Source organism: Mirounga angustirostris, unplaced genomic scaffold (assembly GCF_029215605.1).
Source record: "Mirounga angustirostris isolate CCGP_5_RB_7025 unplaced genomic scaffold, mMirAng1.0.hap1 SCAF_4, whole genome shotgun sequence".
Taxonomy (NCBI): Eukaryota; Metazoa; Chordata; class Mammalia; order Carnivora; family Phocidae; genus Mirounga; species Mirounga angustirostris.
In genome coordinates, this window is record NW_026991712.1 from 166,031,173 (window position 1) to 166,049,153 (window position 17,981).

General features: G+C 40.7%; 1 protein-coding gene across 5 annotated transcripts in view; it reads right to left on the minus strand.

Moving 5' to 3' along the window:
• KPNA6 (karyopherin subunit alpha 6) overlaps positions 1–17,981 on the minus strand; it is a 58,362-nt gene that overhangs the window by 17,760 nt on the left and 22,621 nt on the right. Inside the window, exon 2 of one of the 5 annotated variants that reach the window (XM_064589555.1) lies at positions 7,488–7,578. The exons of 3 other annotated variants lie outside the window; for them this stretch is intronic. The gene's annotated coding sequence lies outside the window, so the exon portion shown is untranslated. Of the gene's footprint in view, positions 1–7,487; positions 7,591–17,981 lie in introns of those variants that run through there. One more of the 5 variants, XM_045898217.3, reaches the window with a different exon arrangement.

Below are 17,981 nucleotides of genomic sequence, written 5' to 3' on the forward strand. Positions count from 1 at the left end.
AATGCTAGGCCATATGGTAAATGCTCACAAGTTATGATCACCTCTATGACAAGAGAGAAAACTTGACTTGCCCAATAAACTCAAATATATTTAACTGAGCTAGGTGAAATACATTACAGCATATCTAATTCAGTGGAATACCATGTTATCTTTAATAACCCATATGCCCACCATCTATTTTTCACATTAAAATTTAAACTTTATTCTGTACTATTTGATACATACAAAAAGATGAAACATAATGTTAGGTTACCAAGCAAAAAATACAATGAGCATCTGTAAAGCCACCACCAAATCTAAAAGTAGGCAAATCTAAAAACTAGAACATTATCAGTATGTCTGAATCTTGTGGGCCCTTACCCTGTCCCAGGCTCCTCCAGCCCCACTCCAACTCCAGCCAAAAGGAAACTGCTATCCTGAATTTCATTCATTTTGAGAACACATCTGCCCAGTAACTAAGTCTGAATAACCAGTTTGTCTGTCAGTCACTCTTTCAAGTAAAAATAGTGTCAACTTTTAAAAAATATTCAAGTATAGTTAACATATGTTATATTAGTTTCAGGTGTACAATATTGTGATTCAACAATTGTATACATCACTCGGTGCTCATCAAGATAAGTGTGCTCTTAATCCCTATCACTTCTTTTACCCATCCCCCTGCCCACCTGCACCATCATTTGTTCTCTAGAGTTCAGTCTATGTTTTGGTTTGTCTCTCTCTCTCTCTCTTTTAAGATTATTTATTTATTTGACAGAGAGAGAGAGACAGCGAGAGAGGGAACATAAGCAGGGGGAGCGGGACAGGGAGAAGCAGGCTTCCCACTGAGCAGGGAGCCCGACGTGGGGCTCGATCCCAGGACCCTGGGATCATGACCTGAGCCAAAGGCAGATGCCTAACAACTGAGCCACCCAGGCGCCCCTGTCTCTTTTTTTCTTAAAAAATGGTGTCTATTTATTTACTTATTTATTTTTAAAGATTTTGTTTATTTATTTGACAGAGACTGCAAGAGAGGGAACACAAGCAGGGGCAGTGGGAGAGGGAGAAGCAGGCTTCCCGCCAAGCAGGGAGCCCGATGCGGGGCTCGATCCCAGGACCCTGGGATCATGACCTGAGCTGAAGGCAGACGCTTAACGACTGAGCCACCCAGGCGCCCCCAAAATGGTGTCAATTTAAAAAATGTCTAATTTAGCTAGTAACTCAATTACCCACAGGTGATTTTCCTCCAGACACATTTTCAAAGGTTGGGTTTGTACTGTTTCATCAAGGACATTCTTAAGTGAAACTAGCAAATTTTTTTTCCAACAGTGAGGGAGTTGGTGGCAAATACATGGACTACTAGTACAGTTTGGTACCACCGTCTTGATTTGTGCTAAGGTACCAGAAATTTCACCCATCATTGCTTTTGAACTACTTCTGCAATACAAACATCAAAATAGTAGAAATTGGCAAATAACATTTTTAAATTTTTTCTAGCTATATCGAGATATAACTGATCTATATCATTTAAGTTTATAGTACACAAAGTGATGATCTATGCATCATACTGCAAGATGATTACCACATAAGGTTAGCTGACACATCCATCATCTCAATTACTGTTTTGTGTGTGTGTGTGGTGAAAACATTTAAGATCTATTCTCTTAGCAACTTTAAAGTATATACTACAGTGCTGTTAACTATAGTCACCATGATCAGATCCCCAGAACTTACTTTACAACTGAAGTTTGTACTTGTTGACCACCTTCATTCATTTCCCCCACCCCAGATTGGCAACCACCCATCTACAGTTTCTTTGAGTTTTGTCTTTTCAGATTCTACACATACATGGATTTATATTTGTCTTTCTCTTTTTTACTTATTATTTCACTTAGCATAATGACCGCAAGATTCATCCATACTGTCACAAATAGCAGAATTCCTGGGGCGCCTGGGTGGCTCAGTCGTTAAGCGTCTGCCTTCAGCTCAGGTCATGATCCCGGGGTCCTGGGATCGAGCCCCACATCCGGCTCCCTGCTCCGCGGGAAGCCTGCTTCTCCCTCTCCCACTCCCCCTGCTTGTGTTCCCTCTCTCGCTGTCTCTCTCTCTAATAAATAAACAAAATCTTAAAAAAACCACAAAAAACAAATATCAGAATTCCTTTCTTTTTATAGCTGAATAATAGTCTATTGTTTATATATACATCATGTTTTCCCTATCCATTCATCTGTTGATGGGGCACTTGGGTTGTTTTCATGTCTTGGCTCTTGTAAATATTGCTGCAATGACACGAGGGTACACATATCTCTTTGACATAGTGATTTCATTTCACAGAAATGGTACTGATAGGTTATATGGCAGTTATATTTTTAAGTTTTTGAGGTAGCTCCATACCCTCTTCCATAGTGGCTTTACTTATTTACATTATTTTAAAAAAAATTTAAAGTAAACTCTGTACCCAGCTTAGGGCTTGAACTCACGACCCTGAGATCAAGAGTTGCATACTCTGCTGACTGAGCCAGCCAGGAACCCCTACCTACTTACATTCTTACCAGCCGAGTACAAATCTTCCCTTTTCTCCAAATTCTTGCCAACACTTGTTATCTCTTGGGGTTTTTAGAGTTTTTATTTATTTATTCAGTTAAGTAACCTCTACATCCAAGGTGAGGCTAAGATCAAAAGTTGCACATTCTTCCAACTGAGCCAGCCAGGCATACCTTACCTCTTGTGTTTTTTTTTTAAGATTTTATTCATTTGACAGAGACACCGCGAGAGAGGGAACACAAGCAGAGGGAGTAGGAGAAGGAGAAGCAGGCTTCCCACCGAGCAGGGAGCCCGATGCAGGGCTCGATCCCAGGACCCCGGGATCATGACCCGAGCCAAAGGCAGACGCCCAACGACTGAGCCACCCAGGCGCCCCTCCTCTTGTGTTTTTGATAATAGCCATTCCAACAGGTGTGAGGTAGTACCTCACTGTGATTTTGATTTGCATTTCCTTGATGACTGGTGATGTTAAGCACTTTTTTCATGTACCTATTGGCCACTCATATGTCTGGCTCTGGAGAAAATGTCTATTCAGGTCCTTTGCCCATTTTTTTTTTTTTTAGATTTTTATTTATTTATTTGACAGAGAGAGACACAGCAAGAGCAGGAACACAAGCAGGGGGAGTGGGAGAGAGAGAGAAGCAGGCTCCCCACGGAGCAGGGAGCCCGATGCGGGGCTCAATCCCAGGACCCCGGGACCATGACCCGAGCCAAAGGCAGACGCTCAATGACTGAGCCACCCAGGCGCCCCCTTTTGCCCATTTTTAATTGGAATATTTGGGGTCTGTTGTTGAGTTGTATGAACTTCTTATATATTTTGGATATTAACTCCTTATCAGAGACATGGTTGGCAAATATTTTCTCCCATTCTATAGGTTGCCTTTTCATTTTGTTGACTGTTTCTTTTGCTGTATAGCAGCTTTTAAGTTTAGTTCAAGCTTTCTTAGTTTGATGTAGTCCCACTTGTTTATTTTTGCTTTTGTTGCTTAGGTTTTTGGTGTCATAGCCAAAAAAATCATTGCCAAGACCAAGGTCTTTTTTCCCAATGTTGTCTTCTAGGAGTTTTATAGCTTCAGTTTTTACCAATTAAGTCTTTGATCCATTTTGAGTTGGCAAATAACATCTTAGTTTTCACTTCCCAGGCCCTCTGAAATACTCTGCAGATCGCACTTTGAGAACTCTAAGGAATGAATTGCTGGGTTGTAGGCAGGTAAATGTTAAACTTGACCAACTAGCACCATGTTGCCTTCCACTGTGATACCAATTTACACTATTTTAGCAATACACAACAGGTTCCCATTGATATATATCTTATTACTTGGAATTTTCACTTTTGCCAATCCCTACTGTGTATGAGGTATTTCACTGATAATGATTTGCACATCCCAGATTACTAATGAGGTTAGATTTTATATTTATTAGCCATGTTTACCCTTCTCTGAAAAATCTATTTGTGTATTTTTAACATTTTTCTATTGAATTATTTGCACTTTTCTTATCAATCTGTAGCTCTTTAGATATTCTAGTTGTTAATCACTTGTGGGTTATTTGTGTTGCAAGTATCTTCTAGCACTTTGAAGCTTTTCAGTTTTTTCAATTTTTACTTTATGGAGTTCTTTAACAAGTTCTTAATATATATAATATATATATAGTAGTTAAATATATATATACAAATACATATATATATAACAGTTAAAATTTTTTTTATACTTAGCTTTTTCTATGTGTCTTGTTTAATAAACCCTTTCATGCTCCCCAAATCAGAAAGATAGCTTCTTATGTCTTCTAGAGGTTTTAAAACTTGCCTTTTACATGCAAGTGTTTCATCTACCTGAAACTTAACTGTATGAGATAGGGATTCAATTTCATTTTTTTCCATGTGGATAAATAATTGTCTTGGCACGGTTTACTGAACACTTTCCTTTCTCACTATGCCACTCCTGTCATCAAACAAATCTCCCTTTCTGACCAAGTCTAGTTTTAGTTTTTTTTAATTTTTGAAAAATTTTAAAAGATTTTATTTGACACACAGAGAGAATGCACAAGTAGGCAGAGCAGTAGACAGAGGGAGAAGGAGAAGCATGCTCCCAGCTGAGCAAAGAGCCTGACATGGGGCTCTATCCCAGGACCCCAGGATCATGGCCTGAGCCGAAGGCAGACGCTTAATCAACTGAGCCACCCAGGTGCCCCCCCAAGTCTAGTTTTAGAATCTCTTGATCAATTTCTTTCTTGCCCCAACATCATATTTTCTTAAAAAGGAGAAAAAAAAAAAAGATTTTATTTGTGGGGTGCTTGGGTGGCTCAGTCGATTAAGCATCTGACTCTTGGTTTTGGCTCAGGTCATAGTCTCAGGGTCATGGGATCAAGCCCCCTGCTGGGCTCTGCTTGAGATTCTTTCTCTACCTCTCCCTCTGCCCCTCCCCCGCGCTCGCTCGCTCTCTCACACACACACACACTTTCTCTAACATAAATCTTTTAAAAAAAATTTTAGGGTGATGGGCATTAAGGAAGGCATGTGATGTAATGAGCACTTGGTGTTATGTGCAACTGATGAATTACTGAACTCTACATCTGAGACTAATGATGTACTGTATGTTGACTAATTGAATTTAAATTAAAAAAAGATTTTATTTATTTGAGAGAGAGAGAACATAAGCAGGGGGAGCAGCAGAGGAAGAGGGAGCAGCAGGCTCCCTGTTTAACAGGGAGCTTGATGTAGGGCTTAATCCCAGGACCCTGGGATCATGAGCCAAAGGCAGTCAACTGAGCCACCCAGGCGCCCTGGCATACATCTTTGATCAGTTTAAAAAAGACCCCTGTATTCCTAGTTTTCTACACGTTTTTAATCATGACTAAGTGTTGATTATTATCCAATCCTTTTTCTGCATCTACTGAGATGATATGTGGTTTTTCTCCTTAAAAGGCATAATGAATGAATTAAACTATAGATTTTCTAATATAAAAGTATCCATGAGGGGCTCCCCATGGGTAGGCTCCCTGCTCAGCAAGGAGTCTACTTCTCCCTCTCCCTCTCCTCTCCATACATGCACTCTTGCACGCTCTCAAAAAAAATTTTTTTTAAGTAGAACAGAGAAAAATCATACAGTAGAGAGGATTAAAAAAGGAAAAACTTGGATATTTCAAAAGACTAAAAGAAGTCAAATCTGGTAAGATTTTTAAAAGAACAGAAGAGAGGGGCGCCTGGATGGCTCAGTCGTTAAGCATCTGCCTTCAGCTCATGTCATGCCAGGGTCCTGGGATCGAGCCCCACATCAGGCTCCCTGCTCAGCGGAAAGCCTGCTTCTCCCTCTCCCACTCCCCCTGCTTGTGTTCCCTCTCTCGCTGTCTGTCAAATAAATAAATAAATAAAATCTTAAAAATAAATAAATAAAAGAACAAAAGAGGACACAAATACTAGAAATAAAAAAAGAACTACAAGTAACTAGGAAATTAAAAAGAACATTAACAACTTTATGCTAACACCTCTGAAAAGACAAATTCCTAGAATAACGTTAAGTTAACACAATTGACTCAAATAGGATGTTTCACTAGCTTTATAATCATGAAATACATTGAATCAACAGTAAAGACTAGTTAACAAAGAAAATGCCAGGCCGGGGTGCCTGGGTGGCTCAGTCGGTTAAACGTCTGTCTGCCTTCGGCTCAGGTCATGATCCCAGGGTCCTGGGATCAAGTTCTGCGTTGGGGTTCTTGTTCAGCGGGGAGCCTGCGTCTCCCTCTGCGTGCCGCTCCCCTAGCTTGTGCTCACTCTCTCCCTCTAATGATAAATAAAATCTTAAAAAAAAAAGAAAGAAAGAAAATGCCAGGCCTAAGTGGTTTCACAGAGTTCTGCCAAATTTTCAATAAATTATTTATTTACTCTTATACATTCAGAAAACAGGAAAATAAGGGGTATTTCTTTTTTTTTTTTTTAAGGTTTATTTATTTGAGAGCGTGAGTGGGGGGAGGGGCAAATTCCCCGCTGAGTGCCAAGCCAGACTTGGGGCTCAATCCCAAGACCTATGAGATCATGACCTGAGCAGAAACCAAGAGCTGACGCTTAACCGTGCCCCGAGGAGCATTTCTTTTGATAACAACACCAAAGAATAATAATATGAGAAGGTCCTATACTTTTCTTAGGTCATTTGTGAACAAGGATACAAAAATTCTAAATATTAAAACATAACCTGCGATGTATAAAAAAACTAATTCATCTTGACCAAGTGCAGCTTATCACAGGATTTCATGGGTAATTTCATTTATATTTTTTAAAAAGACTTTGAGAGAGAGAGAGAGAGAGAGAGAGAATGAGCACTAGGGAGGGTCAGCGGGAGAGAGAGAAGCCAATTCCCCGCCAAGAAGGAAGCCCAATGGGGGGGCTCTATCCCAGGAGTCCCTCCTGTCTACTTTTTTCTAACTCATGTACCTAAGTCATTCATGTTTAGACTTTTTATTTTGGTTATTATCTTCCTAAGGCTTTTAAATTTCCTTCAAATTAATATTTTAATTGTAATTCACTTCTGAATACCTAATTTCCATCAGTTTTATTTGGATCATGAGTGTTCTTTTAAATTAGTAATATTTGGGGACTTACTTCTTCTGTTATTTACTTCTAATATAATTACACTGTAGTTAGAGTCTCAGAGATTCTTTTAAATTTACAGATCTTCCTTGACTTATATGATTGAGCTATGTCCTCATAAACCCACTGTTAAGCTAATGCTACTGTAAGTCAAAAATGCATTTAATACACCTAACCTACGGAATATCATAACTTAGCCTAGCCTACCTTAAATGTGCTCAGAACACTCATATTAGCCTACAGTTGGGCAAAATCATCCAACACAAAGGTATTTTATAGTAACATATTCACTATCTCATGTAACTTATTGAATACTATATGGAAAGTGGAAAAAAAAGAATGGCCATATAGGCACAGAATGGTTGTAAGTGTATCAGTTGTTTACCTTTGTGATCACATGGTTGGCTGGGGGCTGGGCCTCACTGCTGCTGGCCAGCATTAAGAGAGAGTAGTGTACCACGTATCATATCACCAGCCTGGAAAAAGACCTAAATTCAAGATTCAAAGTCATGGGGGCGCCTGGGTGGCTCAGTTGTTGGGCATCTGCTTTCAGCTCAGGTCATGGTCTCAGGGTTCTGGGATCGAGCCCGGCATCGGGTTCCCTGCTCGGTGGGAAGCCTGCTTCTTCCTCTCCCACTCCCCCTGCTAGTGTTCCCTCGTTGTGTCTCTCTCTGTCAAATAAACAAAATCTTAAAAAAAAAAAAAAATTTATTTGTTTGACAGAGACACAGCAAGAGAGGGAACACAAGCAGGGGCAGAAGGAGAAGCAGGCTTCCCGCTGAGCAGGGAGCCCGATGCGGGGCTCGATCCCAGGACCCTGGGATCATGACCTGAGCCGAAGGCAGACGCCCAACGATTGAGCCACCCAGGCGCCCCTGCTTTATATATTCTGAGACAATTTTATTAGAGGTACATACATTTAGAACAGTCCTGTCCTTCCTGGTGTATTTAGTAATTTTTTTTTAAATTGTAAACAGCCTAATTATTCCTTAACAATGCTTTTTGTCTACTCTGTTAGACATTAACATAGCTATCTATCACTTCCATTCCAGTCATGGTGGAATAACAGGGATTGATTTACCTTCCTGCTGTAAACTTTCAGATATTGGACATGAGGCAGTGAAAACCTGTGATCCCCAAGAGTGTGAGCCCTACTTATCTCCTTGACTTTCTGCCAGGAAACATGTTCTAGACCACTGAGCAGGAAGAGGGTTACCAAATAGCACAGGAATCTTATTAGTTGGGGAAAGAGACTGGACGGTTTAAAGAGACTGAGACAGCTGGAAATTGTGAGGCAGAGTTCCAGAGAAGAGTGAGATACACAGAAAAAAACTGAGGAAATCTATTTGGGGTTCCCGTAAATCCATGCTGAAGACTAAGGGCAGGAAGGCACTTGATGAATCAGAATGGAGATTCCTCACTGATCACTCAGGGCATTTAGTGAAGACCCTAAAAGGGCTATGCTTTAATAGTGAGATTAAACTATCCCTACAAAAGACTACTAACAAAGTTTAAAAACAAGACTTAAACTGATCAACTGAGCAGAATGTAACAACTGCCTATAAAGCTCTACATCCTTTAAAAAAACAAAAACAAAAAATTCCATCAAAAATCCAATTAAAAACTTAGATGTGCCAAAAAGCAGGAAAATATGACCTACAGTCAGAAGAAAATCAATAGACCCCAAAATGATGCTGCAGTGCAAATGTTATCAAATGGCCTAATATACCTGTAGCTGGATTCACAGGAGGAAAAGTGGGGTGGAGGAGGAAGGGAGACAGAAAAAAACTTATGAAGAAAGAAAGACTGAAAAATTTCCAAATTTGATTCCATATACCCAAGAAACCATGATAAACCTTAATTATGATAAAAACAAAGAAAATCAGGGGCAGCTGGGTGGCGCAGTCAGTTCAGCGACCGACTCTTGGCTTCAGCTCAGGTGGTGATCTCAGGCTCGTGAGATTGAGTCCTGTATGGGGCTCCGTGCTTAACATGGAGTTGGCTTGGATTCTCTCCCCATCTCCCTCTGCCCACCCCCCGCCCCTTGCACACACATGCGCGCACACTCTCTCAAATAAATAAATAAATCTTTAAAAAACAAAGAAAATCACACTAAGGCACATCATAGCAAAATTCCTGAAAACCAGTGATAAAGAAAATCTGAAAAACAGCTAGAATGACTCATTACACATAGAAGACCAAAGATAAGAATGACGTGACTTCTTGCCGGAAACTATAGAAGTCAGAAGATAATGAAGTACCATCCTGAATTTACTGAAGGAAACCTGTCAAACTAGAATTCTATACTCAATGAAAATACTTTCAAAAATGAAAGTGAAATAGAAAACAAAAGCTGAGACTTTGTCTCTAGCAGACATGCACTGAAGAAATACTACAGTTCTAAAACAAAACAAAAACTACAGTACTTGAAGTAGAAGGAAAACGATATCAGATGGTAACTCAGATCCTCACAAAAGGAAGGATACTAGAAATGGTAAACATATAGGTACATATAAAATAACTTTTTCCCATTTAAAACATTTCTTTAAGCCAATAATGGAGATAAAATGGAATTATAAAAGAAAAAAACACAAATGGGCCAAGAACACATGACAAATAGAAAAACTGATTTCCAGGGTGCCTGGGTGCCTCAGATGGTTGAGCGTCTGCCTTCGGCTCAGGTCGTGATCCCGGGATCCTGGGATCAAGGCCGCGTCGGGCTCCTGGCTCAGCGGGGAGCCTGCTTCTCCTCCCTCTCCTTCTGCCTCTCTCCCCTGGCTCATGCTCTCTCTCTCTGTATCTCTGTGTCTCAAATGAATAAATAAAATCTTAAGAAAAAAAAGAAAAAAAAGAAAAACTGATTTCCAGAGTTACAATATTATAATATTCAAATTTCCAGTTTTTAATTAAAAAAAAAAATCACAAGGCATATGAAGAAAAAGGGGAAGTATGGCCCATTCGAAAGGACAAAATAAATGGACAGAAACTATCCCTGAGGGGGCTCCTGGGTGGCTCAGTCGTTAAGCGTCTGCCTTCGGCTCAGGTCATGATCCCTGGGTCCTGGGATTGAGCTCTGCATCGGGCTCCCTGCTCGGCGGGAGGCCTGCTTCTCCCTCTCCCAGTCCCCCTGCTTGTGTTCCCTCTCTCGCTGTGTCTCTCTCTGCCAAATAAAAATATAAAATCTTTAAAAAAAAAGAAAGAAAGAAACTATCCCTGATAAAACCCAGATACTTGACATACTAGGCAAAGACTTTCAAACAATGTTTAAATACACTCAAAGAGCTAAATATAAATAAACAAACAAACTAAAGGAAATCAGGAAAACAATGCATGAACAAAATGAGTATCAACAAACTGAAAAAGGACCAAACAGAAGAAGAAAAACAGAAGTTCTGGAGTTGAGGGGTGCCTGGCTGGCTCAGTTGGGAGGAGCATGCGACTCTTGATCTTGGGGTTGTGAATTTCAGCCCCACGTTGGAGGTAGAGATTACTTAAATAAATAAATAGATAAACTTAAAAAAAAAGTTCTGGAGTTGAAAGGTACAATAACTGAAATGAAAAATCCACTAGAGGGGTTCAATGGCAGATGTGAGCAGATGATAGAAGTAGCAAACTTCAAGACAGGAACACTGAAATTATGAAATCTGAGGAGCAGAAAGGACGAAAAATGAAAAGTAACACAGCCTAGAAGACCCATCAGATTCCAACAATCATTATGGGAGTCAAAGAAATAGAAAAAGGGACAGAAAGAATTTAAGAAATAATGGCAGAAAACCTCCCAAATTCAATGTAAGTCATGCATCTACACATAAAGATGTTCACTGAATCCCAAGGAGGATAAACTCCATATCTAGACACACAATCAAACTGCTGAGAGCCAAAGACACAAAGAGAATCTTGAAAACAGTGAGGGAGAAGCGACTCATCACATAACAAGCCAATTTCTCATTAGAAACCATGAAGGCCAGAAGGTACTGGGATGACAAATTTAAAGACCCAAGAGAAAAAAAAACCTGTCAAACGAATTCTATATCTGACAGAATTATGCTTCAAAAACAAGGGAGAAGGGGCGCTTGGGTGGCTCAGTTGGTTGGGCATCTATCTTCAGCTCAGGTCATGATCCCAGTCCTGGGATTGAGTCCCGCATCGGGCTCCTTGCTCAGCCGGAAGCCTGCTTCTCCCTCTGCCTGCTGCTCCCCCTGCTTGTGCTCTCTTTCGCTCTCTGACAAATAAATAAATAAAATCTTTTTAAAAAATTAAATAAAAAAAACAAGGGAGAAATTAAGACATTTCTGATAAACAAAAGCTGAGGAAGTCTGTTACCACTAGACCTGCTAAACAAGAAATACTAAAGGGTGACCTTCAAACTGAAAACGAAAGGAAATGAAAGGACACTCCACAGTAACTTGAAGCCAGTAAAGGTAACTATATGGGTAAATACAAAAATCAGTATGATTATATTTTTGGTTTGTAACTCCACGTTTTACTTCCTAGATGATTTAAAGGACAAACATATAAAATAATTATAAATCTGTTACCAGGCATGCAACGTGTAAAGATGTAATTTGTGACGGCAACAACATAAAGGGAACTGGAACTGTATAGAAAAAGACTTTTTTAAGTTAAGTTGGTACCAATTCAACCTAGATTGCTATGAATTTAGAATGTTAAATGTAATCCCTATGGTAACCACAATACCTAAAAATACATACACAAAATAGAAATTAAAAATATACACAAAAGGAAATGAGAAGGGAATCAAAACAATTCACTACCAAAAATCAACTTAACTCAAAAGGCAGTAATGGAGGAAGAGAGGGACAAAAAATGTGTAAGACAAAGGAAACAATGAGTAAAATGCCAGAAATCCTTCCTTATCAGTAATATATTATATGTAAATGGACTAAGCTCTCCAACCACTATACAGTCTGCAAAGACTTACTGCATATCCAAAGACACGGACAAGTTTGAAGTAAATGGATGGAAAAAGGTATTTCATCTATTTGGTAACCAAAAAAGAACTGGGATAGCTACACTAATATCAGACAAAAACTTCACGTCAAAAATTGTTACAAGAGATAAAGAAAGACATTATATACTGATAAAAGGGTCAATTCATCAAGAAGATATGGCAATTATAAAACATAAATGCACCAGGGTGCATGGGCAGCTCAGTTGGCTAAGAGGCTGACTCTTGGTTTTGGCTCAGGTCATGGTATCAAGCTCAGCACAGCATCTGCTTCAGATTCTCTCTCTCCCTCTTCCTCTGCCCCTCCCCTGGCTTGTGCGTGCTCTCTCTTTCAAATAAATCAATCTTTAAAAAAAAAAATGAACACTTAATAGAAGATTAATAAGGAAACAGAGGACTTCAACAACATTATGAATCAGCTAGACCTAAAAAGATCTATAGAACACTCAACAGAATATATCTTCTCAGGTATACATGGAACATTCTCCAGGATAGACCTTGTAGGCCACAAAGAGTCTCAATGAATTCTAAAAGACTGAAATCAGACAAAGTATCTTCTATGACCATATGGAATGAAGCCAGAAATTCACAAATATGTGGAAACTAACAACATACTCTTGGATGATAAAGTTGGAGGACTTACACTTCCTGATTTTATAACTTACTACAAAGCTACAATAATCAGAATAGCGTGGTACTGGCATAGGGTGTTTACAGATCAATGGAATAAATTTCAGAGTGTAAAAAAAAAATTCACACCTCTATGGTCAGCCAAATAATTTTAATAAGGGTATCAAGTTCATTCAATGGAGTATGAATAGTCTCTTCAAAAAATAGTGCAGGGACAACTAGATTTCCAGATACGAAGGAACTGTTTTGGACACCTAGCTCATACCATATACAAAAATAAACTCAAAATGGATCAGCAACCTAAATACAAGCGAAGACCATAAAATGCTTAGAATAATACAGAGGGGGGCACCTGGGTGGCTCAGTTGGTTAAATGTCTGCCTTTGGCTCAGGTTATGATCCCAGGGTCCTGGGATGGAGCCCCATGTTGGGCTCCCTGCTCAGTGGGGAGTTTGCTTCTCCCTTTCCCTCTCCCTCTGCCTGCCGCTCCCCCCCTTTGTGCTCTCTTGCTCTGTCAAATAAATAAGTAAAATCTTAAAACAAAATAAAACAAAAAACAACCAAAAACTAGCCAGTCCTAAACTGTTTACTATGCCCTGCCTTCACTTTACCTCAAAAATCTCAATAAAGGCTCTGGCCTAAATCAGCTTGCCCCTGCTCCTTCTGCCTCCTGACTACCTGGTGCTTTCTGCTGGGACCCTACAAGCATGCAGTGGCTCCCTCTCTGACCTGTGAGCATAATAAACTTCTTCCTTCTGCACCTCATTCCTGTCTCTTCCTGTGGCCAGAGGGACCTTATCATACCTTCCACCCCATATTTACATTTTAAAAACAATCTCAGTATTTAAAAAACTGATAGGAGTGACGCTGATTGGGGCACCTGGGTGGTTCAGTGGGTTAAGCGTCCCACTCTATTTATTTAAAAGATTTTATTTGAAAGAGAGCGAGCGAGCACGAGCGTACCTATGTTAATGCACAAGTAGAGGAAGCCTTACTTAGTCTCCCTCTAGAGGCATTTCCCATTCTCTAAATTTCTTTTTTTTTTTTTCTTTCCTTTCTTTCTTTTTTAAAAGTAGGCTCCATGCACAGGGAGGAGCCCAATGTGGGGCTTGCACTCATGACCCTGAGATCAAGACCTGGCTGAGATCAAAGTCAGAAACTTAACCAACTAAGCGACCCAGGTGCCCCCCATTCTCCTCAATTTCTAATTGGAAACAGTTACTAAAGGTATTGCTAAAGGGGTGAAAAATAAGTTTTACAGGCACACAGAACGAACAAGTAATTCTAAGATTGCTCTCTTCTGAAGTGGTTGGGGTGATTGTAGTGAGAGTTTATTTTTTTTTAAGATTTTATTTATTTATTTGACAGAGAGAGAGAGAGAGTGCGCACAAGCAGGGGGTAGTGGCAGAGGGAGAGGGAGAGGGAGAAGCAAGCTCCCTGCTCAGCAGAGAGCCGGATGTGGGGCTGGATCCCAGGCGCCCCTGTAATGAGTTTTAAAAGAAATCTCCCGGGGCACCTGGGTGGCTCAGTCGGTTAAGCAGTTGCCTTCAGCTCAAATCATGATCCCAGGGTCCTGGCATCCAGTCTCACATCCGGCTCTCTGCTCAGCGGGGAGCCTGCTTCTCTCCCTCTCCCTCTGCCTGCTGCTCTGCCTACTTGTGCTCTCTCTGTCAAAGACCTGTACCTCTGAAACAAATAATACATTGTATGTTAAAAAAAAAAAAAGAAGAAGAAGAAGATAGTAGGAAGGGAAAAATGAAGTGGGGGGAATCGGAGGGGGAGACGAACCATGAGAGACTATAGACTCTGAGAAACGACTGAGGTTTCTAGAGGGGAGGGAGGTGGGGGATGGGTTAGCCTGGTGATGGGTATTAAAGAGGGCATGTATTGAATGGAACACTGGGTGTTATATGCAAACAATGAATCATGGAACACTACATCAAGAAAAATAAATTAAAAAAAAAAAAGAAATCTCCCAAGATAAGATTTGGGCTGGTTCTTCAACCCCAAATCATGTTGGGGGTGAAACACCCATATATAAATGGGAGGGGAGCAGAGTAGAGTCTACTAAGAGAATCTGAGTGAAAGAGAAATGAAAATGGAAGTTGAAAAAAGCTGAATTCCGGAGCTAGAGAAATTGAGGAAATGAAACTTCAGAGAAGGTGCCTCGGTCATTCTGGAAAGTAGCTTGGTGAACCCAATTGCAGTAGTGGGTCTTAGAAAGTGCATGTCTCCACATCCACTTGGTGAAGCCCAAATGAATTTATTATTTAAAAAAAAAAAAAAAGATTTTATTTGTCAGAGAGAGAGAGCACAAGCAGGGGGAGCAGCAGGCAGAGGGAGAAGCAGGCTTCCTGCTGAGCAAGGAGCCCGACACGGGGCTCCATCCCAGGACCCTGGGATCATGACCTGAGCCAAAGGCAGACCCTAACTGACTGAGCCACCCAGGCGTCCCTAAGTGAATTTTTATTAAAAAAAATTCTAGGGGACTGCAGTGGCCTTCCTTGGGGAGTTCCTGATTACTCCTGTGCCTGGAGACTAAAAGGCACAGGACAAATTCCTAAAGGCAGCACTATGGATTGCTGTCCCCCATTACCTGACACATGGTTTTTCATGACTCTGAGTCTGGGCTCTCCTAGAGGGCTGTCCCCTCCTTTGAGCAGAGCTGACAGCAAAGCTGGAAAGAGAACCAGGCTGTGCTTCTTTAGTCACCACGGTGACAAGAAACTATCACAAATATTTGCTTATGACTTCACTGGAGAAGCAAGGCAGGGGAGGTTAGATTGGAAGAAGGAACAACTGCAGAAGCACATCTGGAATCAGCAACCAAAGGAATGCTGGACTCTCATTTAGGGACCAGAAGGCAAAGGGGCTTTTTTCATCATGCACTCCTCTACTTGCTGGGGCTGGATCAAGAAATCCAGGATACGAGGTGCCTGGGTGGCTCAGTTGGTTAAGCATTTGCCTTTGGCTCAGGTCATGACCCTGGGGTCCTGGGATCAAGCCCTGTGTCAGGCTCCCTGCTCTGCAGGGAGTCTGCTTCTCCCTCTGCCCCTCCCCCCACTCGTTCTCTAATAAATTTTTAAAAATCTTAAAAAAAAAAAAAAGAAATCCACGATAAAAATAGCTTTTCTAGCATCTGTCTTAGACAGCCTTTGGGTTTTCTTAGGCAAGGAAATTTCTCAAAGTGAATAGTTCCCTGAAGTTATACCTCCCATTTCTAGGAAATAAATGTCAAATGTTACCATGCACTCTCTATAAACTTTTAGAACCAAGGAACCAGTAATAATAGTACAAAATAGGCAAGGACCCTGTTATGGCCTGAATTCTGCCCTGCCTCCAACTCCTATGTTGAAGGCCTGGCCCCCAGTCTCTCCAAATGTGACTATATGGAGACAGCGTCTTTAAAGAGGTGAGGACACTGGGTTAAGGCCCTAATCCAATATGACTCGTGTCCTTATAAAAAGAAGATTAAGATACAGATGCACACAGAGGGAGAATACCATGTAAACATGAAGACAGCCATTGATAAACCGAAGAGAGAAAGGGCTCAGAAAAAGCCAACCCTGCTGATATCCTGATCTTGGAATTCTAGCCTCCAGAACTGTGAGAAAATAAATTCCTGTTGTTTAAGCCAGACAGGCTGTGGTACTTTGTTGTGGCAGCCCTAGTAAATTACTATAAGCCCTAACTGACAGATAAAGTACCTGAGTCTCAAGTCACACACTGAGTGAGTAGTAGTAAGATTACTGCAGTACTCCTTTCAATCACTGATGTTTAAAATTTTGAGATCCATAAAACTTAAAAATTTTGCACATGTTCTCAGAAAAAAGCGTACTACGCACAGCCAGCTGTCCTGTGTGTGGGATCGGAATGATACTACTTACTACACCTTCAAGCTCAGATCCTGTACACCTGCTGGCTCTAGGGCTTTCCAAATCAAAGCTTTATGTTCATGGTCTGTACTTCAAAAAGCTACCAAGCAATCACCTGATTGAAGGCATCTGCCTGGGAGAACCCAGAGGAGCTATATTTAGGAGATAAGGGAACTAGCTTTATTTTCTAGGCAATGACCTGACAATCTTCAAAGGAGATGGGACCTGGAACACTATGAAGAGTCAGTCTTTTCAAATGATTTCCCTTGTTCTGGTGTTGAGTGGGCGCTCCTCGGCAGAGGGAGGTTCTAAAGAAATGTTATTATAGCTGCCCGGGAATGAGCTAAGGCTTTAAATCACACAGACTGACTATATGGCATATGCTACAGTTAGAAGCTTTACAACTCATAATGATGCATTAAAGGTTTCTTAATGGCACTGGGAAGAGAGATAAAAGAGATAAAATGGTTACTCCCCAATTTAAGGCCTCTTCCTTCAAGAAAGTAAGAAACCTGATTCCTCACAGGTTGAATGGCTTTTTTCAGTTGGCTTCTCATACCTTTCAGGAGGAATTCTCTAGCAAATATGTATCAACCTAAGATTCCTGGGTTAAAACACTATGGCCATATGCCTGTTAATTGAAAAGGGTAAGAGGGTAGGTACCAGGATAGAGTCCATAAGCCTTAGCAGGCTAGTAACATTTGATAATGAGCCAACCTTCTTGTCGATAGTGCCAACCTCTTCGTTGATATCTCTAATCTTCACAACAATCCCAAGAATCCATTTAACAAACAAGAAAGAAGACTCAGAGGGTAAGTGAACAAGTCAGGAAGCTAATATCAACCCTGACCTATTTGGTCCCAAACTCCAGGTTCTTCTCATTTCCTGAAAAGGAAAGCTATTGGTAACAGCAAATCCATCGGAATTCTGGGTTGGAAGCTATTCCATCTCCGATAAAGAAACAAATCTGGTCATATCCCAGAATTTCAGTTAAACACAAACTCAAATGCCTTAAAAGGGGTAAAGAGGTGAATGATTTTTAACAGGACAGTCGTAATATTACATCAGGGATTGCACTCACACTCAGTTTTTACAACACTGTGCCAGCCGAACAAGATTTGACAGGGGCTATGGTGAAATCAGCTGTTTTAAGCCCTGGGACAGTAGCTAAATAGCAATTAAGAGCTAAAGAACCAGGTTCAGAAGTGTTATGACTTACACAAGATCATTCAGCTATTAAATTGTGAAGCGGGGACTGGGATCTAGATCTCTAATTCTAAAGGCCTCCACTTTCACATCCAACCTCTGAGAATTACTTCTTTCCATCCCCCCAACACACAATTCTATTCAATTTGGCTCCTGCCCTTGGACTAGGTTCTGTCTATATTGATCTATGTACTCAGTC